This window comes from Ammospiza caudacuta, chromosome 4 (genome assembly GCF_027887145.1).
Source record: "Ammospiza caudacuta isolate bAmmCau1 chromosome 4, bAmmCau1.pri, whole genome shotgun sequence".
NCBI classification, from domain to species: domain Eukaryota; kingdom Metazoa; phylum Chordata; class Aves; order Passeriformes; family Passerellidae; genus Ammospiza; species Ammospiza caudacuta.
Window position 1 is genome coordinate 499,914 of NC_080596.1, and position 14,054 is coordinate 513,967.

Sequence of the window (14,054 nt, forward strand, 5' to 3'; positions counted from 1 at the left end):
CCCCCTGGCAGATCAATATTCCCTCAGAAATCAGTCACCCAATCCTCTCATCCAGAGAGATACCAAATAGGCCAGGCCTCGTGGGAGGACACCACTAGTGACTGCCTGAAAACTGGATGTAGCCCCATTCACCACCGCTCTGCTCCTGACCATCCAGCCAGTTTTTAACCCAGTGGACTGTGCATCTGTGGGATGCCAGGTTTTTCCCAGCAGAATGCTGTGGAAGACAGTCAAAGGCTTTGTTGAAGTCCAGGTAGACAATATCCACAGCCTTTCCCTCATGTAATCCTGCCACCAGTCTTCTTGATCAGTGAGGTAAGGACTCCATGGACATCTATCAGACCAATCCCCAAGGGAATATGTGTAAATGAGCTGGTTGGTTTTGGATAATGACCAAGTGAAAAGCTTCTCAGCACTGGTTAGATCTGGACAAAAAGAGATGTTCAAGTTTATCAAGCTCCAGATTATATGAATTTGTATTTTAATATTTATTTTGAATTCTGGTGGCTCTTGAGAGACAGTTTTGTTCTTAGGCATCCTTATTTAAGTTGATCATCATTTTGTTCAAACTACAGTCAGTGTAAAATTAAAAGTACAAACAATTGCAACATTATAATGTACACAATCAAAATAATTTCACACTAACTGCATACTAGCAGAAGTGCTAGCATGCAGCAAGTGCAAAAGTTTTCAAGTAAAACTAGATTTTTTTTTTTCATTTTTGTCAATTATTTGGTAAAATTACAGATACCTCTGATTAAATTTAAATTGATCAGATTTAACAAAAACAACAGTTTGCCAGCTGCTGGATATGGGGGAGCTAAAGCATTCAAACTACTGACAGATGTTCAGTCTATTTGGACAGATTGGGTCTAATCCAAATCAAAGCATGCAGACTGTGACCACCATAGGGTCACATTGGCTGCACAGGAGTAAAACCTGTCCAGAGCACAAACTGGGATAGGGGGGCAGAAAGAATACAGGTTGAGGAGACAAGATAATGTATGAGTCATGGGGGCTTAGGCAAGAAAAGAATGTTTAGATAAGATCTGTCAACTTTTGTTAGGTCACTCTAATACCTGAAAAAATTTGGTTTTCCCCAGAACATATTTATTGAGGCAGACAAAAATAATGCATCACAGTACTGTCATAAAAATAAATGAAAATTCAAATACATAATTTTTCATTTATTTTGTGGCAATTTTTAACATGAAAATTTTTATCATTTCCAAGGAAGTTACAAAAGCAACTTTTGCTGACTGTTTTAATAGAATTTGCTTGCTCCTTTTGTGTAACCATAATTCATCACCTTCATTTTGAGGTGCAAAACATTTCACACAGCTGCAGAAACACTGGAAACACTTGTTGCTTTCAAGTTCCTGAAGGTATTTTAAACAAGTATATCTCAAAAATCTCTTTTCATAGAGAAAAGATCTTGAATAGCAGAGATTATCCCAAGACATATCTGTTTCTTATTCAGAAAGTAACCCGTCTTTCTTAGTCAAAATATCCAAATCCATGAGTGGATGCCTCTAAATGGTGCTGTGGTGATTAAATCTACATTCTGCTTCATAGAAAGACAAGCATTATATTCTTAACAGATGTAGTGTTGGAATGGTTTTATATTCTTGAGAGAAATTGCAGAGTATGATTTATCACCCTGAGTCAAATGAAATGATACTGAATGGAGTGCTGTCAGTGATGAACAACAATTCCAGCTGATTGAAATTTTCTAAAGAAAGCAAAAGATGGTATCATTTCACTATTTAACAGTTTATAAAAGCAGGCTGGAGTGCTGCAACCTGCCAGAACTTCTATAACTCGTGGCCTTCTACTCTCTACTTTAGTAAGGGAATTACACAGTGTAGATTATGGGACCTGAGGCTAGACAGTGTAATTTTCATCAGCTCTGAGAAAGGATTTAAATATGTGTACAACATTACGAAGACACAATTTTTCTAAATTATATAGCATTGCTATACAGAAGCACTCAAAGCTAGATGTTTTCAAATCCTTGCAGCTTGAAATCTAGATTTCTAGCATACTGGGTCTGAATCTTCCCAGCACAAGAAAAAGCTAACCAAAGGGTAATTTTCAATGAGATATTTCAATTGAGAAATACATCAGTTTCAGAGTCTGTGACTGGTGTACATAACCTCTTAGGCTTTAAAATATTCACATACTTATTCCAGTGAAATAACTTCTATGGGGACTTGAGGTCCTTGCTTTTCATACCAGATCAACAGCAAATAAAGAAGCAAACCTTCTTCACATTCCTATAATGTCTCACAAAAGTTTTAAAACTTGACTACTTCTTAACTAAAGGAGAATAGGTAATTTCACAAGAACAAATATTTAAACTTATTACCCCTCCCCCCTTTTTTTTTGACATTTTAACATTAATATTTGAGGGGTTTAAATTCTAGTCAGCATTGCATTAACTGTTGCTCTAACAAGTGTTAATGCAGTTCCTGCCTTTCCTCTAAAGAGCTATAAAAACACAGTACTTTCAAAATTTGGGTAAAGACATAAATCTTGGCTCCAGGTGTTCCTGAATCACTCCATAATCTGAAATGAAACTAGTCTTCACCAACTCTGAGCAAAGTTTGAATGCAGTACATATTTGTACCAAGTTGACCTACCTGAAGAATGAGTATGTAAAACCAAGCAAAACTTACTGACATATTTACTTTCTGGAAGGCATGTTAAATGAACTTTAATACCAGATTTGAAAATCCAGCTGTAAAATGGGTATGCAAACATGATTAATGAGTGCTGAACACCATCCAGATCACATACTTACTTGTGAGAACTACAGCAAGCAAGAAAAATTTCCACCCTTAAGTAACAATTCAATTTAAATTAGAATTGCAGTTACTCTTCCATTTTAAGCCAGTAGTTACTCTATAGTTGCCATATATCAGAAAAACCCACTTCGTGAGAGAATAAAACAGTTTAGTACAATAAACATAACCAACAACCTTTTTAAATATCATTCCTGAGTCCAGAGTGCACAACTTCTTCACTGCCAAACCTAACACAAATCCTTCTGAGTCTGTACCCACTAATCATGTTTCTACTTTCAAGGAATTTCTGAATGTCTCCCCCACCCCCCCGAACCACCACTACCACTCACTAGAAAATCCTCCCTCATTGTCTTGACTGATTGCTTCAATTAGTGAGTAACTCAGTCACTTACATTATGTTCTATGTTTCGATTACAGGAAAGTAAACCTTCCCTGATATACTTCAGGTTTACTTAATTAAATGCTCTACAGACACGGTGCTGGGTTAGACTGCCTGAACAGTGCTGATAAACTGCTTGCCAAGACCTTTCCTGATCACAGATTGCTTTCTCTGGTTGGCAAGAAGCTCAACATGACCCAGACATGTGCACTTGCCACCCAAAAACCAAGCACACCCTGGCTAAATCAAAAGAACTGCGACCAGCAAGCTGAGGGAGGGGACTGTGTTCCTCTGCTCTGCTGTGGTGACACCGCACCTAGAATGCTGCATCCAGCCCTGGGATCCCGAAACAAGGACATGGCCCTGATGGAGCAAGTCCAGTGGAGATGACAAGGCTGCTCAGTGGACTGGAGCACCTCTGCTATGGAGACAGGCTGAGAGAATTAGGGTTGGTCAACCTGGAGAAGAGCAGGCTCTGAGCAGACCTTTGAGCAGCCTCCCAGTACCCCCAGGGGCCTGCAGGAGAGATGGAGAGGGACTTTCTGCCAGGGCACGTAGTAACAGGACAAGGTGGAATGGCTTCAAATTCAAAATAGGGCAGCTTTAGACTCGATATTAGGGAGAAATTCTTCACTCTGAGGGTGGTGAGACACTGGCACAAGTTTCCAGAGAAGCTGTGGATGCCCCATCCCTGAAAGGTCAGGCTGGATGGGGCTTAGAGCATCCTGGTCTAGTGGAAAGTGCCCCTGTCCATGGCAGATGGGCTGGATCTAGATGATCTTTAAGGTCCCTCAGGATTTCTATCTACATGGTTGAGAAATTAAGGATTCTCATTGTATAAACTCACTTTTCAAAAAAATATCCTCCCTTATGATACCACAAGACAGATCCACTCCTTAAACAATTGGCAATTTAAATTACTCTCAAGAGTTTCTAGATAGTGCTTGAAACAAATAAGTAGGAATCCCTACAAAAAGGCTAAAAGAGAAAACACAAGTTTTTCACAATATAAGAAACCCATAAAATTTAAATTTGAATAACAAAATGAATAACAGCATAAAATATCTTCAGGTTCAGCAATAGTTTTAACAATTAGGTATTTACTTTAAAGCTTTTTAACAGTAGCACCATTTAATAAAAGAGGTAAAAAAAATGAGACAAAGATCATGTTTCCGTGGGACTCCGGCTTTTTTATTTCCCAAGACAACTCTAAGATTCAGGTTACTATCAGTAGAATATCAGTAATTATAAGGTAACATCCATCATGCTCTATAAACAACTGTTAATGGCCTATCTTACCCTTTTTCCAAGTAAATGAACTATCCCATCTCAAGTCAAGAGCAGCAGTTAAATTCCCTGTTGAGGGGACAATGATTATTCATTGTTTTTATAAAAACAGCCCTTCACTTTTCCCCTTTTGCCCTATTTGGAAATGCAATGTGAAGTCTTATTTCTTAGCTCTCAGCTTTCAGACAAACCTGAACTTTGAAAAACTTCCAGAAGCACCTGAGTACCTAAAAAGGTGGGGGAAATCTAAAGGAAATAGACCCATCCTGTGTCAAAGATTGAATTAGCAAACATGCACATTACAGCAGAGGAAGAAGTCACAGAGAATATAATGAATAAATAGTGGAATATTGACCACTTTAGAAAAGGAAGGAAGTGGATTCTGCTGGCTTGTTATAGTACCTAAGTATGGAAAGGTGATCAGAAGGCTTCTACTTATCTCAGAATTATTGAATGCTTAATTGCTTTACAAGTGAAAACCAGCACTTTAAATTTGAACAGTTTTAAAGAAAGGCACAATACATTCGGACACAGAAAATTTTTATAATTTGAAGATAAACAGCAAGACCTAATAAAGAAGAGTTAAAATCAGACTGCATAAATTAGGCTGGACAGATTATTTCTATTGTCACAAGCGTGGCCTACCAATATATCAAAGAAGTGCTGAAGCTTTGTCTAAGCAAAAGCAGTTTGGACCAGGTGTCCCTCATTATGGGTTTCCAGCTTAGCTGAGGGTTAGACCTCAAGTCTCTGCTGACAGATGTTTGAGTAATACTTTATTTGGTTGCTTTGCAAGAAAGGGCTTAAATGATTGCCTTTGCTGACAGGAATCTTAACATTAACTTGAATTTGCAGTGATACCTGTTTCTCACAGGTCATCTGATGCAATTTTAGCTATGTAAGGAGCTTTGAATCTTCCTCAATTTCATCAGAGGTTCCTGTGTAGCCCTAAGGTCTCAGGCAGACGAGTTGTTACAGAAAGCGCCAGAAAGAGCCTCAGAAACCCAAAGAAAGAGGAAAAAAATTCATGAAGTCTTTTATATGAAACAGACACCATGGTTAAGTGAGCGGAGTGGTCAGTTTAAGGTGTCTATCTTTTAATGGGAGTCTAAATGGGAAATCATTACCTCCAAGTTAAAGTTGTTATTATGTACCAAGGAATGTTACACTACTGGCAGTATGAAATTCAATTCCCTTTGAAGGATGCTGCACTCAAACTTGTGCTGCAGTTATGTGATAGCTATGCCCATTTCCTAGAATCCATCCATTTTTTCTGTGACAAATGTCTAATTTTCTTCATGTCATATAAACATTAGGTATACAATTCCCTCAAAGGACTGAAAAGTAGAAGCAGAACCCTTCTTCAACATCTTCATTTGTATGGGATTTTTAGGTGAGAACTTCTTTTTAATATCATGTTTTCAATATTCTCCATTACAGGTCACATTTCGTATAGATCTAACACGCAAAAAAGAACCCAATGTTCCTTTACCTTCCCTAAGGAAGGTAAAAAAGAAAGGTAAAAGATAAAACAGTTTTGTTTGGATGAATCAGGAGGAACAAGTAAAGAAAGATATATATAAGGATACAGAAGTCTGTAATTTCAAAGAGGTTCTGATCATTGTAGACATTCCTGAATTTGTGGAATTTTTCTTTCAGACAATTCTCTGAAATGTCTAGAATGACATTTTGTTAAGAGTCAGACAACAAAAAGCTGAAGAAAACTTAAAAGAAAAGAACTTAGAAGGAGAAAACTTAAAAGAGGCTGTTAGGACAAAGATTTCATGTGTACTGCTCCTACTGTTATAAAGTAGAAATATCAAATCCAAATCTACTCATAAATGTCCTGGAAGAGGTGGTTATCTTGTGGTATGATAATTTTGGCTGATAATACTCAGGCTGCTAAGATCAGAAATGCTAAAAAGATATTTACTGAAAATACTGAGTGAAAAAGCAATTTGCTGAAATAGTTCAATGCTGACAATCATTAAACAAGATATATGACAAATCTAACTTTGCAATGAGTTCTAAGTTGATTCTCCTTATGCAAAAGTGAGATACTGGATGTACAGTATCTCACTGCACAGAGGCAAAATAGCCCCTTTGGAAAATATCAGAGACATCACATTTTGCTTTGAAAAATCCAGGTTTTAAACAGAATACAGAAGACAGGAATGTGTTTGTATGATTATACAGAAACTCAAGCCAACATCTACCTATCCAAATTACTCTGGAAATACTCAGGTTCCTTTCTTATTGACCTGCTCCTGTTCTGCAAACATTGTTTTCATACTTGATGTTTGCTGTTTATGTTTTTTGTCTCTACTGTTTCCCTCCAGTCATGCGAATTATGCAAATGTAGCCACAATCTTACTAATATGCATATCTACAGCATCCGTGGAATATTTCCCAGATTTACCTTTCCTAGACCATGACCTCTCTCACAGTACACATTCTGCAAGAGTCTGCACAATGTCCCCTGTGGACATTTTTGAAAAATTATCCTAATAATTTAGTTATACAGAATCTCTACCAATAGAATGGAATGAGGTAACAAGAACAGCGCTTTTGCCACGGCACCTGACTGAACCTGTTAATTTATTCCCTCCCTTGTTCCTAGATTCACTGGAACACAAAACCCATCACAACAATAGCTGTCTCTTTCTGAAGTTCAAGGCATAAAAGAAAGTATCAGCAAGTAAAATACTCACAGATTGACCTGACACAGTAATAAACACCATTAACAATTTCTTCTTTACTGAAGGAGAGAAAAATTGCTTAAGGGTAATGCTATTCAAAAAAAGTTAACACAAGGGCTTGGAGTAACATGTATGTTAAAAGCCATGTCACAATAATACAGCCAAAACAGTATTTCTGACATTTCTAAAAGCTCCTGCTTTGGGATTTATTTTTTTACTTCACACATTCACAAAATGAATTCTGCTATTCTGATTATACTAGAGTATGGGCAGTGTTGATCTTTTTCTTTTTCAACAAAAATTAAATATATTAAGACAAAACTAGAAAGGAGAATCAGCTTTAGTACTGGTAGCAAAAGCAATGAGCTTGCTCTTCTCTCTTCCCCCAGATATGTAATCCAGACATTAAACTGAAGAAGCAGTTTCTGAAACAGAAAAGCATAGCTTCCATCTGCAAAGAAGGAAAACTTTGTAGGCCAGATACAAGGAAGGAAAGTGATAGGGGAGTAAAACTCCCTTTCAGCTACAAAACCAGTTCTAACTGAACATGCAATAAGGACTAAATGACATACATACAAATTATAATAGCAAGAGAGCAGGAATCATGTGCAGTAATGCATTCCTCATTGACATCAAGAAAATCTTGCCTGGCAAGGGAGTAGACAGACATTTAGAGACACAAGAAATGTAACCCAGCAATTTCTATAGAGATTCTAAAACCATATTTTTGGATCTCTTTTCTTAGACATTTGAAAATATTAGATTAGAGGGATTAGAGGAAACACAAACTCAGTGTTGCAAATAAGGGCCCACATGAACAATAAAAATTATTGTTCATGATATTAAATTTAATTTCTCCTATAAAAAAACACATAATTTTGAAATATTGTCTCTATTGCAGGCAGCTTTATAATTTTAAAGATTAAAAGCTTAAGATTTTCATATAAAGCTTTAGAATTCAATAGCTTTATCTGAAGTTCATATTTCTAAATGATTGAGAAATTTTATGTGGGAAAAAAAGCTGATTGTTAGATTATTGGGAAGTTTGGTGTTTAATCTTCCTCAAACGCAAGGACCTTGTGGAGCACCATTGCTCCATTATTCAAAGTTGTTCTTATCTTCTCCATGACTCACAGAACTGCAGCTAATCCATTTCCTGATAAGGCAACATTGGCTGCTGTTATCTGGAAAAAGCAGCAAATGTCAATCTCTCATGAAAAAAATGTAGCTGAAAGACTAAATTGTTTACATTATAGTAGACAAGTCTGTCTACATTTTCCAGTAAAATACACCAAAATAGAAAATACATTTCCTGCTTTTTATGCTTTATTCAGGATCTCTTTGGTAAGAGTTCAACTTTTAATTTTGTGCAATGACTAGCACTGGAGGAGCAAAAAAGAATGACCCTTTACCAAATTGTCTGACTTAATGTTCAGATTTAAAAACATTTGACTCTTGGGAACGGTCCTTCGAAGGGCCAGGATGATGATTCAACTGCCTAACATGAGCACCATTTACCTTCAGATCTCACATTCAGTTTGTGATGAGTGTGCTGCTGTCCATGATGTTAAGACTGGAGTCACCAAGGCAGCCCGGTTATCAGCAGGAGCGCAGTTACCGCAACAGAGACTGGCGTGTTCTGACTCATGGACTTCCTGGGTCCTGCAGCCTCTGCTGACCCCAACATCAGCCCCAGCAAGGAGTCAGGACCTGAGCTCCTCAAGTTGCTGATAACTTAGGAATGCTCACACTGGCTACAGTTAGCAATTTTATTTACATGGACTTAGACTGATTACCTGAGCTACCACATGCTTCTGAGTACAGCTGTGGTTTTTTAAGTGTTCACATTAAACGTCACTCAGGTAGACAGAAAAAAACCACATCGGTCATTCTTCGCTCGCCTCCCCCCTTCAAATATTAAATGCATAAATAAATACTGTTAGCACGCCTGATGGGACTCAAATGGTGATAAAAATGCAAGACACTGTAAATGAGGAGCTAAATGAGTAATCAAGACAGCTTAACTCAGGCAGACATTTTAAAGTTAGCTGTGTGCTAAAGCGTGCTGCTGAGGTCAGTCAGCACAGGTCTGGAAGGTCTATTACCTAAAGCTCAAAAACCCTCTCTGAAACCTGTGCAGTTTTAGATAACCTGTCAAATTAAGTTTTCACCTCTTACTTACAGGTCTGTGATTTGTACAAGATTCAACGTACTGTCACATTCCATCTCCTTTTATTGATTAAATGTTTATGAAACCATTTGCTGAAGCCATGTTGCTGTCTATACTGGTTCCAGCCAGGACAGGGTTAATTTTTTGCAGTAGCAGGGAGAGGGTGTGATTAGGACAGGGAGGTTACTCTATATCACCTCACCTCATTGCTGAGGGCAGAGAAAGGGCCATATTTGTCCAGGGAGAAGGGGTTCCTTCTAGGCTGAGAGAGCATTTTGCATGGAATCACTCTCTCTTTTGAACCCTTGGTTATTAATCCTGTTGCTATTACTGTTTTTCTTATCTCATTGTTGTTTCTAGTAAATTGCTCTAGTCTCAGTCCATGATCTTTGCCTTTTTTGCCTCCAATTCTCAACTCCATCCCACCCAGCAGGAAAGGGGAGGGCAAAACAGGGAGAACAAGCAGCAGTGTGGTTTTGGAGAGTCTCGGTGGAGACACTGAATTGGGGAATACCATTCCTAAACCAGGACAGTCTTAATTGGTGCCCCATGTAGGGCATGAACAGTTGAGATAAGAACAGAACTGCCCAGAAGAGGTTGGAAACAATTTTGATCTGAGCATTTATGCATTAGGTATGGAGCCACTGGTCACAAGGTCGCTTGGACTGTTCCTGTGGGTACAGTACCTAACCCTGTCTTATGCAGATGACTGCCATACTACAGTGTATTTTTCCTACTCATTTGAGCTATTTTCATTTCAAATGGTTCTCAACATGAGTATATACTTTTAATTAAAGGCACCCATTGGTATTTTGTGCTGCTTGGTTGTCAGACACATTACATTCTGAAGGTAACTTTTAAAGCATGACTTAAATGAAATACGTCCTGCTGATGCCACTTTTGTATCATCCAGAGCCTTTTCCTGCTTCCCTCGTAGCTCCATTTTTATCTCCTCCAGAGGAATTTCCTATGGATCTTACTTCAATAACCAGGAAAGTCCTCCATATTCTGGGTTTTGATATATCAAGGCCTCACCTCTATGAGGACTTCATCTTGGTCTTTACTCAAGACAACTTCTCTCCTTAAGCAAGAAGGGATTCACAGATAACTTATCTTTATGTATTGCTAAGGTGAAACTATACCTGTACAGCAAAGCTCACAAACCTTACCAGAACACCTACAGATCATTGCTGCTGCTTGTACTTACTACTAGATTCATATTAGCACGTGTTAATGTCAATCTCTAAAATGAGGGCAAAACCATCAGAAAACTCACTCAAAATCCAAACACTTATCAAAGACATTTCTGCAACAAAAATACTTTCACTCAAGGCTGAAGACTTTAAAACAACAATGAAATATCATTAATCTCAGTGCCTTCTCAATCACTAGAAAAATTACCTTTTGTTCTTTCCAAGCTAAAATAATGTAACTATTGTATCCCTTCCCTCCACAGATTTTATATTGAAGACAACTTATGGTCAGTCCATCAACAAAGTCCTAGTCAGTTTTAAACAAAAATATTTACATTTTGAGTATCATCCAATCACATCCAATCACAAAATACTTAGAGCAATATATAGTTTGCTGGTATATCTTAATGAAAAAGGCTATATATAATAAAAAGAATACAGAAATGTTCCAACAGCAATACAAGAAAAAACATACAAAAAAAATTTGAGTCAGCGATCTTAAATTGTTATATCTCCATTTAAAATGGAACTTGATAAAGCATTCAGGCTAGTAATCTTCTACCATATCAGCACCTATGTTTCTGTAGTTCACACAAAAGCACAACTTACTTTAACTGAAATTATGACAGCTGTCAACCACTTTTATAACTACAAGAAGCTGGACCCTAAGTTACCACTAATACATAAGCTCAAGTGAGCTCATGAACTTATGCTTAGTTCCTTCAGTAGGTTCCAATGGGATGGCTTCAATTACAAGAGAAAACAGACTACATTTTTTCAATTGGCTTTTTTCCTAAGTAATTCTTAAAGCAGGCATAAACAATGAAACAAACCACATCATACTAAAGAGAAAAACAAGGGGAATCCTTATTTTGCAGTTAGAGCAAGCAGGCAAAGAAATCACTATCAGCATCTTATGCAACAATATGGGGACAAAGACTATGCAATGCCAGACCATCAGTCAGTGTGACAGGAAGGGCACAGTGCTTTCTACTTGATCACCTGTGGAGCAAATGAACACACATCCTTAGAAATAAATGAGGAGTCTTTCTGCATATTGAAATTTGCTTATATTGATAGCAATAAAATGCTTCAAAATCCATGAACTATATTGCCTAGTTTATTCCTACAGTTAAACTGAAGTTGTAAGGAGAATATGTTTCTTATTTTTACAGTACAGTGATTGCCTATGTGAAATATTTTAAATGTGTTACATATTCATACATATTTCTTCCACAATACAGAAGATTACAAAGACTATTCTCCAAGGTTTGGGTTTGTATTTGCCTGTATATTTTATGGTCATTTTACACAGCAAAGAATGGGTTGAGTTTTTAAGGTATTTTTGAACACATGAAAAATATGCCTCTAAATCCAAGAGAACAGGCCAAGGAAAAAAAGGAACAAAAAACAAAAGCACATGTAATAAACAGCTATTTCTGCTCCTGAAAACTGACCCAATTCCAAATTGTAGATTTAGATTTCCTTTAATCCTATTTTCCATGTTTTTCTCAGACATGCATTTGCCCTTTAATTCAATCAATTCAAAAATACACTAAACAAGCTTTCATTAATATGTACATTAGGACTTTGCACAGGAACTTCACTTCTAGCACCCTGCAGACTCAGAGAAAGATATCTTTCAGCAGTAAAACACCAACTTGATCCATTTTCTCTCCTCTTGCACAGTTACTTGTTGACAGCATAGCAGGCTGCTCCAACTGAAAGCTCAGGCACGAACATTTGGATGCAATGTCGTAAGCTGATCACAGAGCTGATGTGAATGAGGAAAAAAAATCCCAAAAACAAGGCCAGCCAAAAAAATACAACCAATATCCCTCACTATTTATTCTCAGAAGGGTGTATTTAAGTCACATCAGTTACAAAACACAGTTGATAACACAGACAGATGGGAATGATCAGCACTGGGAGGAAATCCCTTAAGCTGCCAAAAACTTCAGCTTTGTGAAACTATTCTCAGCATTCATGGAAAGTATTCAAGGCTCTCTAACTCTTAATCCCAGTTCATATTTCAACATGCACTCAATGCAGTGCAGCAACACCAGGTAAGAGAACAGACACGTAAGTGTGAAAGTTTATGAAGACATAGCGGAATGTTTTAGAAATAGAATTTCACCTTTGATTAAAATACCCTGAGGCATAATATTCTTTGACATTGCTTATGCTAAAAACTTATCATTATAAACCTAACATTCGAAACATTATATTTCTGTTGATTTTGAGTCTATCATCAAGTGATTTTGCTTTACAGTATAAGTTTTCTTTAAAATAACTGCATAGGGAAAGGGGAGAGGAAAACCAACACCCAATGCTGCATTAGAACATCAGGGCTACACACTACTGCTAATTCTGAACCTCTAACTAGAGCAGTTTGCTCCTAGAGAATAAAAAGCTTGACCACTTCCAAATCAAGCATCTGCTCTAGATTGTCTAGAGAATGCGTTTTGCAATGATTGATACAGCATTTTTCTATCAGATAAGGTCACATTGCCTAAACACAGACACTAACTTTACTACTCCTCATTAAATAAGCCATAGGATGCTCCAGAGAAGGGATATCACAGGTTTGGAACAACTTCTTTTCCCCATTTGGGTCACTCAAGTTAAAAGTGTTTTAATCACTGTTCTTGTATTGACTGCTCATCTGGCACAGGTGACAAGAATGCATCATCCCCAGTATCCCACAAAGAGCACAACACAGATCTCTATCACACAGAAATCTGCCTACACATCACAGAAGCAAAATACTATCATTAAACCATTTTTGCAGATATAATACTTTTCCTGAGGAACCATAATTTGCTGAGGATTATAAATTATTTTCACCACACAAAGTTTAAAAAGATACTAAAAAAAAAAAACCACTAAAGAGAAAGTATATGTGGCATAGTGTTTGAAAAGATAACTGTAAATATTTAGCAAATAAATTATTTTAAAGTAGAATATATTACAACTGCAACTGTTTGCAATGATGCCTAACTTGTCAAAACAAGTAGTTGATAGAAAAAGGCTGTTTCAAGCCCTGTTCACTAGTGATTAGTAAAGAATTTTAAGCATCTGTACTACAAAGTAACTAAATAATTTCCACAGTTAGTAGCTTCTAATATACTTTGATCATCTTACTTTCCTGTTTCTCCAGAAAAATTAACCTTTGCAAGACAATAATGCACTGCTCAAACTTCAGCTTGTCCATACCCTTGGTTTTAGTTTTTCAGTACTGTATATGTTGCTGGAAGAAGTAAATAATTTAACAACTTGGGGTTTTCAATTTTATAGTACTACATAGAAATTACATTGAATTGCACACAGAGAGAAAGAACTTTTCCTAACGCTGCATTCCCCAGATGCATTCAATGATAAGTCTCTGTAACTTGAATCAAGTATACTAAGATTTCTCATTTTTGCCATGGCATCAGTAAACAGCTGTCACTCCTCTCTGTCCTGCCACACTCTTTAACAAATATCACAGAGAATAAATATCCTACTTAACATAAAAGC